The 20,093-nt window shown below is 36.6% G+C and overlaps 2 protein-coding genes across 5 annotated transcripts in view; one reads left to right on the forward strand and one right to left on the reverse strand.

Moving 5' to 3' along the window:
* LOC121369164 (plexin-A4-like) overlaps positions 1 to 5,659 on the reverse strand; it is an 80,501-nt gene extending 74,842 nt beyond the window's left edge. Inside the window, exon 1 of the mRNA XM_041494062.1 lies at positions 5,618 to 5,659. The gene's annotated coding sequence lies outside the window, so the exon portion shown is untranslated. The remainder of the gene's footprint in view (positions 1 to 5,617) is intronic.
* A 4,944-nt stretch (positions 5,660 to 10,603) lies between these two features.
* LOC121369165 (plexin-A4-like) overlaps positions 10,604 to 20,093 on the forward strand; it is a 250,532-nt gene continuing 241,042 nt past the window's right edge. For 3 of the 4 annotated variants that reach the window (XM_041494064.1, XM_041494067.1, XM_041494068.1), the window contains exon 1: positions 10,604 to 10,815. The gene's annotated coding sequence lies outside the window, so the exon portion shown is untranslated. The remainder of the gene's footprint in view (positions 10,816 to 20,093) is intronic. The other variant, XM_041494065.1, reaches the window with a different exon arrangement.

Consider the following 20,093-nt stretch of genomic DNA (forward strand, 5'->3'; position numbering starts at 1 on the left):
TGTTCTTTGCTGTGACCAAACTGGCTGTATGTTGTCAATGCTTAAAACCTATGATACCAAATAAACAGAAGTTTACAAGTCATCTACTTATTTAATTACAGTAATTATTGGAGTCTCAAAATAAGCAGGTTAATTTCAGTAAAGTAAAAATGTTATTCTGCAAAAAGAAACTGAAGCAGATGCTCTCTGTAAAATTGAAGGAAATGTAATAACAGAAAAAACGACATCAATTATTGTGGGTGTTTTTTAGAACTTACCCTTTCCGTAATAACCGAAGCAAAAATTTCTAAATAAAGTCTGTTTTGTTTAACGACACCATCGATTAATTAATCATTGGCTATTGGATGTCAAACATTTGGTAATTCTGACTTATAGTCATCAGAGGAAACCCGCTACATGTTTTCTAATGCAGCAAAGGGATCTTTTATATGCACATTCCCACAGTCTAACAAAAACACATACCACAGCCTTTGTCCAGTTGTGGTGCACTGGTTGGAACAAGAAAAAAAAGCAATCAGCTGAATGGATCCACTGAGGCGGTTCGATCCTGTGATATAAGCACCTCAAGCGAGCACTGAGCTAAGTCCCGCCCCCTTCAAAATAATTACCCAAGATGCATACAGAAAATGTATACAGCGATTTACGCAGTTGTAAAATAGACATGGACGAGATGTAAAAAGAAGTGGGCACGGATTTCCCAATTAACGACACCACTAGAGCACATTGATTAATTAATTATCGGCTATTGGATGCCAAACATTTGGTAATTCTAACTTATAGTCAACAGAGGAAACCCGTTACATTTTTCTAATGCAGCAAGGGATCTTTTATATACACTTTCCCCAGACAAGAAAGCACATATCACGGCTTTTGACCAGTTGTGGTGCACTGGTTGGAATGAGAAAAAGCACCTCAGGCGAGCACTCAACCGACTGAGCTAAATCCCACCCCAACAATTTATGAGAATGAGATCCCAATTTAGTTATGGTGCCTTATAGATCTACAGAAATGTAAACATTGTCAGATGACAAGTTGGCCAATTTTCTGCTGAAGTGTTTTCAACATAATTGAGTATTTAAAACAATAAAAACAAGGTATTAGGAAAAGGGCATAAAAATTGCAGTACAACATGAACAACTTAAAATGTTTATTTTAGATGTGTGAGTGATACCAAGACCCTACACACCTGAAGAAAGCGAAACACTTTACCCCTAGTTTGAACAAAGAGCACTTCCCTTCTAACATACCAAAATATGTTCTTCAAAATAAAAATCTGCATCCATGGCAGAGACTTGAGCCGGATGCAGACAAGCGTTAAAAAATGCAGCGACATATTAAAAATCTCAGCGAAATCCCATTTTAGATGCACTCTGCTTGTGCATGCCTACTTGCATTGTGTCAACTTTCAACCAGCAATGGATCAAGAAGTTCGGGGGGGGGGGGGGGGGGGGGAATTTTCAGTTGTGATGTAATCATGTCACATGTACAAAATGGCAGCATACATGACGATCATGCTTTGCAGAAAATATTCAGTTAAATTTCAAAATCTGACAGTGAAGAGGTGCACAAATGATACAATGAAAACAAATTATGAAGCCGAAAAGGTGTTGAGACATATTGTGTCATTGATTTTACGTACATCGAAGTACTGTAAGAGCTGCCTTCATAATCCTGTCAATGTGCTCTGTGTATTGACTTGGTACAGACACGGTTATTTAGTAAAAAGGACTTTTTTGTATCCTCGTGGTGTCTGTGGATGACGCCATTTCGAAAGGCCGATTGGTTAATATAAAAAATCTCAACACAATGCAGACGCAAATTGGTGCACAAAGATTATTTTCAATTGGATTTGTCTTGATATGCATGCATTCATCCATTCAATATCAAACATGTTTGATGTCTGAATATGCATCACAGTATTCAAAAATGCAATAAAGTAGTCATACATGGTGCATTTTTACTGGGTCCATTCGTTTTTTTGCCGGATGGCAATTTTTAATGCTTATCGCTGCGTTTTTTAACGTTCGTCTGTACCGGCTTTAAGAAATTCAAATATCTGTGGGGTTTTGGTGACAAGGAGTACAGAAATATAGGCAATAAAACTTGTTAGTTTGTTATAAATCATAAAACAAATTGAATATTCATATTACCAGTACCATATATTTTTGTAAATTATAATGTGCTTAATAACAAGTGTTTCTCAAAATGTAATTTTAAAAGCTTTACAGAAAAGATATGAAAAAAGAAAGAAAGAAATGTTTTATTTAACGATGCCCTCAACACATTTTATTTACGGTTATATGGCGTCAGACATATGGTTAAGGACCACACAGATATTGAGAGAGAAAACCCACTGTCACTACTTCATGGGCTACTCTTTTCGATTAGCAGCAAGGAATCTTTTATATGCACCATCCCACAGACAGGGTAGTACATACCACGGCCTTTGATATGCCAGTCGTGAGAAAAAATATAACCAGAATGTCACAAGCATGTGAAGGTAATACTGATACTCCATATGTAGGCAAGTAAAAATAAGCATCCAGGGAGTACTGCTAAAACAATACATGTCCCGGCCCGACAAAGTTTTGTATCTCCTAAGTTGAAGGGACATAACTCTGTAAAAAAAGGAGAGTAAATTGTCATGAAAGTTAAAACTTATTCTGTAACACTGTAACAGTACATGATAAAGCAATAAAAAAATAAAAAAAAGTTTTTTATTTTCAGTCATTGTCGAAAAAAACTGTTCATAAACAAAATTATTCTGTAATTATAGTATATTGTAAAGACATACAAAATAATTCGGCATTGCGGGGGAAATCCAAAAAACTAATTTCTGTATCTATTACAAATGGGTAAATCATCATCAAAGTCACACTTGATCTTTAATATTATATGATAAAGCTACACACAAAATGACAGCTAAATATTTGAAGGCATTGTTGAAAAAAAACTTCTGAAAAACTGTATGTGGGACGGATGGATGGATGAATGGACAGACAGGCAGGCAGGATGGAGATAAAACCTATAGTAACCTCTGTTTGGACTGGTAGGGGACTAATAAATAAAGAATAAGCATGAATCATAGATACTTGCTTGAATCACAAAAAAATATATATTCCAAACAGACATAATTGCTTGAATTACAGATTTATACACTAGCCAATTACTGACAATATACATTAATACTTTGATTACATAGACGTATGCACTAATTACTAACAATGACAAAGTCTGTTCTTGCAACAACACCCAGTATATTTTTCCTAATTATCTGAAAGCTCATTTGAAAAAAACATGTAGCCTACTTAGTCTGATGTGATATTTTATTCTGTGTAGGATACTTTTCTTAAAGGCTCAGCCTATTAAGGGTTTTCCTCTCTTTCAACAGTTTACTGGGTTGTTTTTTTTTAAATTGGGGGATAATTCTACTTAGTTTTTTAATTTGTCAATATTGATCAGTGGTTTTACTATAACGAACAGTTTTATTGAAAACATGTTAGAAAAGCTAATAAAACAGGAAATATGGGATAGTAAAACCAGCTATCTATTCCAGCAAATTGTAAAATATGGCACGGATGCTAGCTCGAGTACTCTGCCATCAGAGAGCTTGACGGACATTGCAGGGGACAATATTTCAAAATCTTAGGCAACCAGAAGTCAGTTCCTGTAAGTTATACTTAGGTAACCGGTTTCGTTACGTAAATATAGTTCTTGTAACCAATGAGTTAGGCCTACCTAATCCTAAAACACTTGAACTACAGTTCTGTGCTAGCTTGGTGGTTCAAATGTATCTAAAACATAAACTGATTTTTACTTTTATCACTGATATATGGTACTTTTAATTTTAGAATATAATTGTTAACCATGTAACTGATTAGCAGTTCCTGTGATTTTAAAGTTGTGTAACAGACATGCGAACAGAACAGCGGTTCTCGTGAAATATTGTGCCCTGCATTTGGATGGTTATGATAGCTCTCTGCCGTTAGAGATAACTGTATAGTGAGTACACGGAATGGCTGCCTACCCATGGCTAGGCAAAGATTCCCAATCCAGGAATCTGAAAATTGCGAGAATGATATTTTATTCGAGCTTCGCTCGCGTAAGTATAGTTTTGCATAACCCATTTTGTGTTTGTGCATTGAATTTATGACATCATTTACATGTTCGTGATGGGTTACATGAAAACTAAATGGGTTATGTGAATTTGTTCTTGCGTAACCCATAAATCATTTATGCAAATTATCAATTCTGATTTATGCAAATTATCAATTCTCAGAGGTTGGCACTCTAATACAACAATAACCCTATAGATGTTTGATTTTAAATATATCGATCATGTTCGAGTTCGCTAATAACAAATATTTGACATATTAATCTCTAATACATATACTATAAGGAAAACAACCATCAGCACCTACATATTTAACAGGAACATTATTCAAATGGGGTACTGTCGGTTTACTTCCTGTAGTTTTTATATTACTGGTTAATATGTGAAATATCGGCTAACTCGAAAAAGATCAAAGTAGTATAGTGGTATTTTGACGTCAAACATAGGGTTATTAAATTATTTGAAAGTTAAATAAAGTCAAAATTAATCAAGCAAATGTAACATCTCACAAAATGATGGATGAACAAAACAAAAGTTTGTTTTGTTTACCAATACCACTAGATCACATTGATTTATTAAACATTGACTGTTGGATGTCAAACATTTGGTATTTTTGACATATAGTCTTACAGAGGAAACCCGCTACATATTTCCATTAGTAGCCAGGGATCTTTTATATGCACCATCCCACAAACAGGATAGCACATTCCACGGCCTTTGATATACCAGTCGTGGTGCACTGGCTGGAACGAGAAATAGTCCAATGGGCCCACCGACGGGGATCAATCTCGCACCAACTGCACATCAAATGAGCACTTTACCACATCCTGTTCCCCAAAATGACAGATGACTTCAGAAATACAACAAAAACATATCTATAGCAAAAAATTTTCATTAAAACTTGTCAATCATTCTAAAAACAAAAATGTCATCTTTCCAGTATCAATGTCATTCCCATTCAAGCAGCAAGGGATCATTTATTTATATTCACTTTCTAAAAAAAACAGGACAGCACACACCACTGCCTTTAATATACCAGTTATGGAGCATTGGTTGGGATGGAGAAAAACCCACCAGAGAATGGATTCACCGAGAACATGTAATTCTTCGACCCAAACACCTCAGGTGAGCAATCTACCAAGTTAATTTTACTCAAATTGGGTGAAGCATTTTGTATTTGTGTAACATTAGTTTGACTAAATTAGTGTCTTTTTTTAATTTAAAAAAAAAAAATTCAAACATCACAGAATCTTATTGAAAACTGGTTAACATTAACAAAAATCTATTCAGAATGAGCCCTGGATTTTATTTCATTTTAAAAATGTTTTACTTTGTAGGCTACTTCTGCATCCATGTAACTACTGACACACATATATTTCATGTGTTCAGTTTGTTGAAGATGTGTTGACTGTTGAATGAACGCCAACTAAGTAATCATAAAACTACCAAATTCATAAATGTTTTACATTTGTTTTTAAATAACTGGTAGTTTAAAATACTTACAAGAGTAAAGGGAGATAAATCTTCTCTTTGGCAGATGTTCACACTTATCTGTAATACAAAATAAAACAAGCTATAGTACTGGAGCCAATTTCACAAAGCATCATAAGTTTACATCTTCAACTAGCAGTTATACCAGATATATGTTTACATGTGTTTGACATCTATTTCACACACAGGGATGTGACAGGAGTTGGAACAAAAAAGCTTACTGTGGCAGGGGTCCAGGGGCTGCTCAAGGGCCCCTGAAGGAAAATTGTTGTTTGCAACCCTTGGAACTGCCAAAAATTGCATTTAATGCTAACATATCTGAACTGGTTATAACTTATAATATAAGGCACACCTCATAAACTTGAAATCGTGAAAACATGCATATGAGCCTCGTGTGGTCAACAGTATTGAACATCATGTTTTTGTATTTTTAGACGAAATGGAAAAATGCATTTACACATTTGCGCATAGCTCTCACATCCCTGCACACAGAAAATTACACCAGTATGGAAGATGGAGCATTTTAACCTTCTGACTACTGCAGGCGAGATATCTCGCCCGACGTCACGTCAGTCGATATACTGTACACTGTATACAGTGCATTCCCCAATTCATATTTCCCGCCGTTTTGCACACGACACTCACCGGAAACGGAAATATAATTAAAGAAAAAAGATTTTTTTTCAAAATGGTGGTTTTTGTTTTGATTTTTTCAACTGAAAATACCTTGAAATTTTGAGTTCAAAAAGTGGTTTTCGGCAAGTATTTTCGCTTGACAACAATGGCGGCACGTCGCGGTAATTTTCAGGGATCGATAGCTGATTGTAACAGCTAATTTAATAATAAATTTGATCGTTTTACCAACAACGAAAATTACCAAATATTGCAATATGAATCGTAGTTCGGGTTTAAAAAAAAATTCTGGTCAGAAAACCACTGTTATCGGGAATAATGGACATAAATACTGGACAGCTGGCCACAAATGCCCGTAAGTAAACGCAACTTTTTCGATTTTTTGCCTAATTTTAACCACCATTAGCCGATCTAAAACAATAAAAATTACAAAAAAAGACACGAAAATAATACTTACCGATTCATATATGAACTTTATTTCATGTATTTATGAAACATTTGAGTGAATATATGTGAGTAAAAATTATAAACTTGTACCCACTCAACGTGGTTTTTGTTAAAAATTAATCCAGTAGTCTAAAGGTTAAGGACGAAAAAATAAAAAAAGTGTACTTATAGCTATTTATTGTACTTTAATAGTAATAAGAATTGTGGTTTTGTCGTAAATTTACGTTTACGTGCAAAACTAGGCTTATAATGTTTTGTGAAACTGGGCCCTATGCTACAAATAACAATTACAAGATTATATTTAGAGAAATTTTATTTAGAAGAAATGATGAGTAAAAAAAAAACCCATCAACAATTTGTTAAAAGAACTATATCAGGGGTCGAATTTTATGCTATTCCGCAAATAGTAAAACAATTCTTCCAATATTCCTTCATGAAAGTGAAAATAAAGCACGGAATACTGAAACGTCTTTTTGATCGAGAATAATGTTTGGAGTAAGTTCGTTTGTAATTCCAGCTAGTACGCAGTAATGCATAGGCTGGTATATAAACAATTGTTTGTTATGCAATGTTGTACAGGGCGACGTAGCAGTCAGGAAAACTAGTGGTACATTAATAATTGAAGGGGTAGTACATTTTTTGACGGAATAGTGTTTTTTTAAATTCACTATTCCTTTGGGATAGTGGTAAATTTTTTTACATTTCAACCCCTGTATATACAACAATTAATCTGCTATCACATTCAATCATTGCTTCAACAGTTCAAAAACACTAACAAAAGTATAAACCTATACAACATAACTTGACAACATATATATTCAAATATAAATAGCTTTAAATGTAAATTCAAAATGGGTTGCTAAAAACAGGTCATATGATGACACTAATACCAATTATAATTTTCACCAACACCAATGATTTGAACAATCAATCAGTAGTTTTAAAAATGGCATTGGCTATGTTTATGTTGTAAATCTGATATACCACAACCTTTTAAAAACCAGACAGTGATAGACATTGCATGTCAATTTTTTTTTTAATGAAACAACACGTCACCCCCCCTCCCCTCCCAAATATATTTGACAAATCCCAATATGTTTTGTTGTTTTTTTGTAAAATAAATAGTTTGAATCAAATATATTTGTATGAAAACCAGCTCCTAATGTTGGGATGTATATGGTGCAAATATACTGTACAAACTGGGTCAATATATAAACAATCACCATTTGGATAAAAATGTAATTGGTGTGGTAATAACAGAATTAAACATATCTAAGCCCAGTGAGGTAATTACAAGAGAACAAGTTTAACAAATCTTCCTGATGTAGATAATGCATTATCAGGACTATGCCATTATTTTTATAAACAATACAGCACTGTGAATCAGATGCAATTTAGGATTAAGACCACAGGAGGAAAATAATAAATCAGGGTACATTAATAAAGGATTTTCTTCAAGTGAACTAAAAGGGCACCTTTAAACTGACATGGTGCTCTTTCATATTACTCTGGGGGTCCTTGCCTCCCTTCTCTGGTGAATGTAAAATGTGCTTTTTGGTACTAAATCTGCTATTTTATGACAAACGGGTCAGAGGTGTCTTATTAAAACTTTAAAATAACTTTTGCTGTATAAAATAGTTTAAAAAATAAACTATGATATTCTTTCTGCCATTATCTCACATTTATCAGATATGTCAGTGTTATGGGTCACATAGTAACCAAAAATATTTCTTTTTCTAGTACTTAAAAAAAACCTATCCAAATCTTGACATGAGAAAAATTGAGGGGATGCACTAACTGCTCCCCTAACTTAGATTCTTAAAATATATTTCCATATATCTACACCATATAAATTTTAGGCAAAACTTTTTTAAAAATCCAAAATTAAATGTCTGGACATACATGTAAAAAAAATAGCAAAATATAAAACGGTGACACTTGCAACTTTAAGAATCCACCTTCAATTCAGATCACAACTGCAGGTGAATTGCACAAACAGTTCTTCTCTACAAAATCACCTCAAAAATATTTATTAGAAAAAAGAAAAAAAAAGGGATTCATTCTTGGGATAAACATTTTGTTGTGAAAAACTGTGATGTTGCATGGTGAGTAGGAACATCATTAAAAAAAAAAGTGCAATTTTTTTTGTTGTTTAATGACACCACTAAAGTACATTGATTTATTAATCATTAGCTATTAGATGTCAAACACTAGGTAATTCTGACATAGTCTTAGAGAAAAAACCTGCTACATTTTTTTCATCAGTAGCAAGAGATCTTTTATATGCACCATCCCACAGACAGGATACTATCATAGCACAGCACGGTTTTTGATATACCAGTTGTAGTACTCTGGCCAGAACAAGAAACACATGTACTCTAATGGACCCACCAATGGGGATCGATCCTAGACTGACCAGATATCAGGCAAGTGCTTTTCCACTGAGCTATGTACTGCTCCTTGGGGGTAAACTGGTATTGTATGGTGGGGGGAGGGGGTGCTTTGCCACTGAGCTATGTACCGCTCCTTGGGGGTAAACTGGTATTGTATGGTGGTGGGAGGGGTGCTTTTCCACTGAGCTATGTACCCCTCCTTGGGGGTAAACTGGTATTGTATGGTGGTGGGAGGGGGTGCTTTTCCACCGAGCTATGTACCGCTCCTTGAGGGTAAACTGGTATTGTATGGTGGTGGGAGGGGGTGCTTTTCCTGAGCTATGTACCGCTCCTTGGGGGTAAACTGGTATTGTATGGTGGTGGGAGGGGGTGCTTTTCCACCGAGCTATGTACCGCTCCTTGGGGGTAAACTGGTATTGTATGGTGGTGGGAGGGGGTGCTTTTCCTGAGCTATGTACCGCTCCTTGGGGGTAAACTGGTATTGTATGGTGGTGGGAGGGGGTGCTTTTCCTGAGCTATGTACCGCTCCTTGGGGGTAAACTGGTATTGTATGGTGGTGGGAGGGGGTGCTTTTCCACTGAGCTATGTACCGCTCCTTGGGAGTAAACTGGTATTGTATGGTGGTGGGAGGGGGTGCTTTTCCACTGAGCTATGTACCGCTCCTTGGGAGTAAAGTGGTATTGTATGGTGGTGGGAGGGGGTGTTTTTCCACTGAGCTATGTACCACTCCTTCTTAGGGTAAATTGGTATTGTATGGTGGTGGGAGGCAGTGCTTTTCAACTGAGCTATGTACCGCTCCTTGGGGGTAAACTAGTATCGTATGGTGGGGGAGGGGGTGCTTTTCCACTGAGCTACATCCACCAGGGAAAGTCAAATGTTTTAGTGAGATAAGATGATGAGATAAGATGATATGGTCAAACAGACCTCTTGGTAAACTGACTGGGTGGGGAGAATCATCCAACATAACTAAATCCTAATCAAAAAGAAATATATTTCATTTATTTAATCATTAATGCACCATAATCTGTCTAACTTATTTAAAACAAAAACCTGTCAGTGGGGAAAATAAGTACGACTTGCTCGTTCATTAAACATTTGAACAAATAGGTTACTTTCTATCCTTATTATTTTGATGAACGTTGAATAAAACAAACACATATTACTTTTAAATCTCAATTTTTGTGTGGACTATACACCTGTGAACGATTTTGCTTCTAAAAATAAACTTTGCGGCACCGTCTTTGAAGTTCTCGATACCATTCATAATATTCTAAATGCACATAACGATTTGTTTGTATGAAAAGCAGTTTTTGTGAAAATGTCAAAGCAGCTACTGGTTATTTCGAGGAACTTGCGCAAGAAAACAAACCTCATGAATCAGACGATAACAGTCTGTCAAACAAAGAAAGTCAACATCCCGCCGCTATCATGCTGCTTCCGGTGTCATCGGGCATGCGCATTGTGTAGTTCTCTCAGTCACTAGAGTAAGCCGAGTTATTACGTTAGTGGAAAGTATTACATACTTTTGGCGAGTCCAACTTTGTGCAACTTAGTTCTAATTGTAGGTAGTTATTCTATATACCCGACTTGAAAGGTCGGCGAAGTTTGAGTTCTTTTGATGTTGTGTATTGACTGAGAAGACAGAAAACATCGTGTATTTCTCTGGATATTGCAGAGTGTATTGACATCGACTAACTTTCTCGAGTCTGTGAAGTCTTGAGCAGTCCTTGGAGGTCAGTAAGTGAATGCGAAGTTTATTTACTTGTATTTTGCCGCGTACTTCCTGAATATTGCTTCTTGTTAACTCTCCACAGGTGACAGTGTTTGACCATGTTATAAAATATATATTTATTAAATAGTAATTATTAATTTATTATTATTATTGTTAAAGGGACTCCTGAGTTTGCAGCCATTAATTTTAAGATGTTTGTGATAACAGAGCCTTGTTAGCAACTACTATATCATACAGTACTAGATACATTTTCTTGTTTAGAATACTAATGTCTGTATATCGAATGTGTTTGCTGTCGTATACTAATGTTTGTAGCACTTTATCTTTTTCGTACCTATGAAATTATTGGGAGGTAAAATCCAGTTTGGACTACTACAAGCATTCGGACCACAAACACCTTGTAAATTGTCTACACTGACATTTTAAATAAGAACATTTATTTAATTTGTATGTTACATAATCGAAAAGGCTCTATTGGTTGGAAACATTTTATAATAGTTGTAAACTCAGGACTGTCTCTTTAAATAAGAAAAATTACAACCTTCATAATTGGTGGGGGGGGGGGGGGGGGGGGAAGGGAGGGCATTATAGTTTTCCCTAGCTTGTTTTAGCATGGTGCAGCACCATGCCTCAATAGTCTAGCACCATCTTGCCTTAATCAGCATCATGCTGCCCTGAGATTAAACAAGCCTTTTTCAGTAATTCTAAAATTGCCTTGATGAAACACTAAAAGTTTTTATTATTAATTAATAAAAATATCTGTTATATATTTTGCCATTCATTTATTAAAGCAAAAACATTAATTATATTTATGTTTATTTAAAAAAACTAAAATGTATTTTAAGGGACATACCCTAGTTTTTAAACACTAAGGCATATTTTTGACTAGTATATCCATTTTTGATAACTTAAATCATACTTTACTTAGATTTTATTGTTTAGATTATCAATTTCCATACATTCGAAGTGTTTTTGGTCATCCTGGTGTTTTTAATATCATTTCTCATATTTTTAAAAAAGCACGTGCGTCTGAGAAGTAATAATTATGGAGTGGAATTTTAGTCTGTTTTAGAGGGTATTTCACCTTTTCACAGTCACAGACTCATGTTTCACGCAATTGTAACTTTATCCAAATGTGTTACAGGTTTGTAGATTAACTAAACTTAGCGTTAATTTTCACGGGTTGAAACTAGGGTATGTCCCTTTAATGCAAAAAAAGGTACCCTAAAAATGTCCCCCCAAATCTTTTGTCTGCCATGCCTTGCCAAATTTCTAGGGAAAATACTACATTAACTAAGAGTAATTTCTTCTAGCCTGATGGGTTATGTATATCAATATATGTGTATTATACTTTTAAAATATACATTACTATCAAAAATTATCATTAATGCCAACATTATAAATTAAAAATGGCCTTAAGTAAGAAAATATTGAATGCCTGACATTTCATCTCCATGCCAGTTTGCTCTGGAGACTGTTGGTCCCTAAATTATTTAGCACTGGCAGTAGATAACCTGTAATATACTTTTGTAATACTCTTTTAATCATGGGGAATGTGTAATGTTTATTGAACATAGATAAATGTTACATTCACAACCTCATGCTAATGCGTTTGGTTGTAATTGTCATTTATCGATGTTCAGTCCACGATCACCTAAGTCAAGAGTTTTTATATATTTCAACTTATTTTTGCGCTTATATCCAATTAAGGTTCAAGCACACTGTTATGGCACACACCTCGGCTATATGGGCTGACTGTCCAGGACAGTTGAGTTACTGTTTGTGGTTAGTTGTTAGTGAGAGAGAAGAGGGTGTAGTGGTCTTTAAAACTCGCTCTGGGTGGGAGCCGGTACCAGACTGCGACACCTGTACCTAACAGCCTTATAGCAGGTAAAATATTACATGGTGTGTTTGTCTTTTTCTTCTCAGTGAACTGACACTGACACGTCTGTTAGCCAACTGATACTGCACTCATACGTTCTTGGGGCGGGACATAGTCCAGTGGCAAAGTGCTGGTCCAGTGGCAAAGTGCTCGCTTGATGTACCGTCGGTCTGGGATCGATCCCCGTCAGTGGGCCCACTGGGTAATTTCTAGTCACAGCCAGTGCACCACGACTGGTATATCAAAGGCTGTGGTATGTGCTATCCTGTTTGCGATGGTGCATATAAAAGATCCATTGCTACTAATAGAAAAATGTAGTAGGTTTCCTCTATGACTGTCAAAATGACCACGTTTGACATCCAATAGCCGATGATTAATAAATCAATGTGCTCTAGTGGTGTCGTTAAACAAAACAAACTTTTTTCTTTTTTTCTTAATTTCTATTAATTTTCTAAGATTTCTGCAATAAATATTCTACGTCGTAACATAGAATGTACGTAATGCTGCGTCTTCCCCCACCCACCTTAACATCACGGAACTGTTATTCAAGTTGTTACAATGTGTGTCATTGTACACAGGTACAGCTTTTTGCTCTAATTACATTCGCAAGCCAAGCCATGGCATAGGATGGGCTTTGTGTTCTCTCCTGAATGGCATTTTTGTCTAACCACATGGTTTGGTGGCAGCTCTGTCAAAAACCGGACCATAAATCGTTCTCTATCGGCTATTAGTGGTGGTTAGCTGACTCCATGCCATGGACTGTACTTTTGTGGTACCTTTTAAGTGTTAGGTATCTTTATTAGGACAGTCGATCACAATGCAGACCTGTTTTACATGAATGTCCCATCATACCCATTCATACATGTGTATTTTTTGTGTGTGTTGTGGATTTAATCTAATTGTATTGAATAACATGTGAAAATAGAACTTGATGAAAATCTAAAATAGATAGTTAACATCATGCCATGGGTTTTATTTCTTGGTGCTTTGTAAATGTTGTGTCAGGCTTATAAGCAGGATATTTTTGAGGAAAAAGAAATATGTACACTATCATTCAGTTCATGTATCGTTTTAATAGGTTACTTTTATTATGCTTTCTTTGGTTTATGGTTGATGGGTGAAACTGTGGGCATATTTTTCTTTTGTGTTGTGGCTTTTCCTGTTATTAATTCCTACTTGTTATATAGGAAGCTATTAGTGTATACAACAAGTTAATAATATACTTATAATGAATAAACAAGTTATAGCAGTGAGAGTTCCTTCTAATTAAATATATGTTATATACTGTGAGTTCACACCATTACAGTGATATTTACATTGGTGAGATGCCTATTTTATGGTATGTTGAACTATATAGTATTATTTAATTTTGGAACAAAGGACTGCTTCCTCAAAAATAGGTTGCCAAAGGAGTTTGTGTGCACATTTCAGACTTCTCTCCCCACCCCCACCCCCAATTTCACACCTTGTTGATCCAAAGTACTGTTATCTGCAGTGTCAGAACTGTGTGTGTTTTGTTAATTACTTATCTGCAAATAGTAGCCAATGTCTACTCACCTGCCTTAGTGGCGCAGTGGTTAAGCCATCATACTATAGGCTGGTAAGTACAGGGTTCACAGCCCAGTACCGGCTCCAACCCACAGCGATTTCTTGAGGACTCATTGGGTAGGTATAAGGTCACTACACCCTCTTCTCTCTTTTTAACCACTAACCAACTAACAACTAACCCATTGCCCTGGACAGACAGCTCAGATAGCCGAGGTGTGTGCCCAGGACAGCATGCTTTAACCTTAATTGGATATAAGCATGAAAATAAGTTGAAATGAAGTGTCTACTCTTAATTACTTATTTGTGATGGTCGTTAATGTGTCATAAGTCAGAATTAGTTGTGATTTCATTGGAATCAAGGTCAAGTGGCCCTACCTCAAGTGTTAGTAATTAGTACTTCATAGGTGACACGGTGCTAGGGGCCGTTAACATTTATCAACATTTCACACTGAACTGATACTACTGTGTGCTGTCAAACCTGGCTTTAGCAGCCACCAAAGCGTAGGTGTACAGGCTCCTATTTTTGTTTGTGTGTGGGGAAGGAGGGGGAGGCTTATTTTTGCCCAGATTAAATGAAAATGCCTGAATCTGAATAACATCATTTATTGATATTAGTATTATACTGTCAAATAGCTATATGCAGTTGCAAATGAATCTTTACACATTTTTACATGGGTTACAACTAATATTGTGGATAGAATGATGAAAATACATGGTAAAAAGGTTTCAGGTCTTTTCATTTTGCCCAAATTTAAGGCGACTGCCTAATACAGGACAGTTTATACTGTAATATATTATTAGTCAACAAAATGTAATATCCATAGTTTTGAATGTCCTGAGACCTGTGTCGTTAAACTAATGTTACTTTCCCTTTTACGGATGTAAAAATTACCTCAACATAATTGCTTTTTTTTTTTATCAATAACTAATAATATACAAACTAATCTGGCTGGGGTTTTAAAAAGTTTGTTTCGACTCTCTGCTAATAGGTGGGTAATGTTACAACAAATCCTTGCTTCAACACTGGTTTAAATCCCATAGTATTCCATTAGCCGAGATTCTAGCAATTCTAATATGCACTGCCATCACTGCATTTTGTTAAACACAAGGGAACTGTGTTTAACAATCCAATCGAGTATATCGTGTAATACCATTAATTGAGACTTCAGTCATTCTAGTACACTGAATGCAGCCTTCTTTCACTGCATTTGTTATATTGGGTGACCTATGGTTAGCAGTTCATGATAGAATATCATATACAGATGAATGAATGAACGAATGGAGGTTTAACGACACCACAGCACATATACAGTTGAATCCCTCTAAAACGAACACCTATGTGACCGAGATAAAAGTCTAGTTTTAAGGGCTATCAGGTTTGGAGAGGTTCAGTTCTGTACTGATACTAGTATTTAAAAGGGGGGTTGTGGAAGTCATCCGGTTTTGAGGGAATTCTTGTTCTGCATAGAGTCCGGTTTTAAGGGGTTTCATGGGGCACGAAATACGAAATAACCTAGTGGTAAAGTGCTTGCCTGATGTGCTGTTGGTCTAGGATTTATCCCCATTATTTGGACCACTGGGCTATTTCTCATTCCAGCCAGTGCACCACAACTGATATATCAAAGGTTGTGGTATGTGCCATCCTGCCTGAGGGTTGGTGCATAAAAAGATCTATTGTTTCGAATGACACAATTTAGTGGGTTTCCTCTCTAAGACTATATGTCAGATTTATCAAATGTTTGACATCCAATAGCGGAAGAGTAATAAATCAATGTGCTTTAGTGGAGTCATTAAACAAAACAAACTTTAACCTTAGCTTTTCTAGCACCATTTGCCAAGACTAGTAATTCTAAAACACACTGAATGTAGCATCTAGCACCATTAGGCATTCTAATGCACACTGCACCCTACATGAGCAGTTTGCTGTACAAGATGAATGAACTGTATTTAGCAATCGAAGGAAGACTTATCCGAAAGTGAAGCAGGTTTCATCATTGACTTAATCAAAGAGATGACTCGCCAGGTCCTCAACTGGCATTTCACTACTCACTGCTTCATGTTGTACGTGAGCAAATTCCTGATTAGTTTTCCATGGGTATTCAATTACAACTCGCTTTTTGTCTCTCTGTCTATGGCATGTATGACGATCACTGCAGACATTTCCACGGTGGGGTCATCAACAATGGATGTCAGTGTTTCACTAATGAAATATCGAGTTGTATTTTACAGAGCATAATAGCAAGGGTAATTGACCCAGGTTCCAGACTGCCAAAGTAGTGAGCTGATAAACTCAATAGTCTTTAAAAATGTGACCACCTCCTCTCCCCACCCACGCCTGCTGCCTCCTTTAAAATAAAACATTTTCTCTATATAGTGTCTTGATTTGTTGCTCATTCTCCTTGGTTTTAATAGAAAACATTGACATATATATATGTGTGTGTGTGTGTGTATGTATGTATACTTCAAATATGACATATATGTATATTGTACTCCAGATATACTATGCTATATACCAAATATATGTCAGTGTTTCATTAATGAAATATCGAGTTGTATTTTAGAGAGTACAATGGCAAGGGTAATTGACCCAGGTTCTAGCCTCCCCAAGAATGATCTTATAAATTCAATAGTCTTTAAACATATGTTGACAACCTGTCGCCACCCACGCCTGCTGCCTCCTTTATATAAAACCCTTTTTCTGGCTTTGTAGTCTTGATTTGTTGCTCATTGCCTCTGGTTCACAGTTTTTAGTGTGGTGGTTTTAGTTGGAGTTGTTATAACATATTTTTAATACATGGTGATTTCAGTTGAAATCTTTGTTTTTTATTTGGAGGTTTGAGTTGAAATATTACTTTTATATATTATACCAAACTTTAGAATGTGCCTTGACAGATCAACACATTGCCAAACAAATTATTCCCATCTCTGCATTTTTGTTATTTGTTGACCTTATCTCGATGTGGATGTTGTGGGGGGAGGGGTTAGATACTCCTGACTGTATCATGAATGGAAAAACAATTATGAGGAGCCATATACGGTGATACCGTATTGAGTATTGATATTTAATCCTTTTGTAGTACTATTTGTTTTAATGTACATGCTATTTGCTAATGAGAGCTAAGATTACTGTCCTTGAACTGGTCTCAGGGGAGTGAGTGGTGTCGTTAAACAAAACAAATTTTGATAGGGAACCAGAGTTATACCGCTTCTTAAAGAGTGAGGTCTGTACTCATCTCATGATAATTTCACCCATCTTTCTACTGGTCTGTATGTGTGTGCATTGGAGGTTGGAGGTGGTAATAATCATCAGATACTTGTCTCTGCACTCATGTTGTACCAACGGGTCAAAGGCCATGGCATGTGCTTTCCTGTCGATGTGAAAATGCATATATAAGAGATCTTTTGCTGCATTAGGAAAAATGTATTGGGTTTTCTCTGATGACTACGTGTCTGAATTAACAAATGTTTGACATCCAGTAGCCGATGATCAATAAAAATCAATATGCTCTAGTGGTGTCATTAAACAAAACAAACTTTTTGAACTAGTCTCAGGGGAACAATTGAAAGATAGAGTTTTTGCTCTCCTTAAAGTACTCGTCTGATAATCATTTCTATACTCATGTTCCTACTGGTCAGTGTGGAGGGGAGGGGTGCATTGCAAGTTGCTGGGGGTAATAATCATCTGATAGTTGCCTCTGCACTCTTTATATCCATTCTTGTGGGTTGGGGGGGGGGGGACACTGGGGGAGAGAAGTAATACTCACCTGATATTTGTCTGCACTGTATGTTGATACTGATGAGGGGGGATGGGGCACTGGGGGAGGGAAGTGATACTTGTCTGCACCCTTTATGCTGATACTGGTGAGCGGGGGATGGGGCACTGGGGGAGGGGAGTAATAATAATCTGATACTTGTCTGCACTCTGTATGTTGATACTGGTATGGGGGGATGGGTGCACTGGGGGAGGGAAGTAATACTTATATGATACTTGTCTATACTCTTTATGTTGATACTGGTGAGGGGTGGGTGATGGGGCACTGGGGGAAGGAAGTAATAATAATCTGATACTTGTCTGTACTCTTTATGTTCATACCGGTTGGTGGGGGGGGGGGGGGGGGCACTGGGGCAGGGAAGTAATACTCATCTGATACTTTATGTTGATACTGGTGAGGGGTGGGGGATGGGGCACTGGGGGAGGGAAGTAGTAATAATCTGATACTTGTCTCTGTACTCCTTATGTTCATACCGGTTGGTTGGGGGGGGGGTGCACTGGGGGAGGGAAGTAATAATAATCTGATAGTTGTCTCTGTACTCCTTTGTTCATACTGGTTGGTTGGGGGGGTGCACTGGGGGAGGGAAGTAATAATCTGATAGTTGTCTCTGTACTCTTTATGTTCATACCGGTTGGTTGGGGGGGTGCACTGGGGGAGGGAAGTAATAATAATCTGATAGTTGTCTCTGTACTCTGTTCATACTCTTCTGATAGTTGTTCACTCTTTATGTTCATACTGGTTGGTTGGGGGGGGGTGCACTGGGGGAGGGAAGTAATAATAATCTGATAGTTGTCTCTGTACTCTTTATTTTCATACCGGCTTGTGGGGGAGGCACTAGGGGAGGGAAGTAATAATCATCATCTGATACTGATCTCTGCACTCTTCGTCCTGCCACCTCTGGGAGTTCACTGTAACAATTACTGCCCAAAACCTTTTGTCTGAGATCCCGACTCCTCTTGCTTTCGCCATTATCAAGGAACAGATGTCCCCGGAGACCTGCTTGTTACTGAAGAACAAATACACCATCAGTAAATTCTCTTGTGTATTTATAGGGGGGAATTATCTTGTTATGGAATTATACATATAGCAATGTGATGGTGCAGGGATGGCTTTAGCTGGATTCCCCAGGTGTAAGAGACCTTCCATCTAATCCACCAGGTTTCTGTTGAGTGATACGACTCCTCTGTGTTCTGTAATCTGTGACAGAACTAATCAATTCTTCCTATTGATCTAATGGGCCACTGGGTGTGAATATTATCTTTCTAATCGCTGTTAATTATGTGCAATGCCACAATGGTTGATGTGGTGGGTTTTTTAAGAGTCGGAAATTACACAAAAACATGAAACGTAACATAAACCAGGTTTTACTGTTATCAAATTATGTGAATCTATATATATATATATATATATATATATATATATATATATATATATATGTACGTTCGTTATGATGGATCTGTTCATGTCATGATGTTCTATACTCAAGTCCATTGAAAATGCACTAGTCAGATTTGTAATAGTAAACAGGATATGACAAGAAAAAACAACAACATTTAACTGATTTTGATTAGCTAGGTGCATTCTGGTAGGCAATAAATATAAAAAAAAAAATGTTATTGTGTATTTCATAACAACCTTGCAAATGTGATAGCAATAACAACTGAACATAAAGGACCTGTTCATTTCACAGTGTTCTAGGTTCATCATAAAGGACCTGTTCATTTCAGTGTTCTAGGTTCATCATAAAGGACCTTTTCACTTCACAGTGTTCTAAGTTCATCATAAAGGACCTGTTCACTTCACAGTGTTCTATGTTCATCATAAAGGACCTGTTCGTTTCACTGTGATCTATGTCCATCATAAAGGACCTGTTCATTTCACTGTGATCTATGTCCATCATAATGGACCTGTTCGTTTCACTGTGATCTATGTCCATCATAAAGGACCTGTTCGTTTCACAGTGTTCTATGTCCATCATAAAGGACCTGTTCGTTTCACTGTGATCTATGTCCATCATAAAGGACCTGTTCATTTCACAGTGTTCTATGTCCATCATAAAGGACCTGTTCATTTCACTGTG

This window comes from Gigantopelta aegis, chromosome 3 (assembly GCF_016097555.1).
Source record: "Gigantopelta aegis isolate Gae_Host chromosome 3, Gae_host_genome, whole genome shotgun sequence".
In the NCBI taxonomy this organism is placed as follows: domain Eukaryota; kingdom Metazoa; phylum Mollusca; class Gastropoda; order Neomphalida; family Peltospiridae; genus Gigantopelta; species Gigantopelta aegis.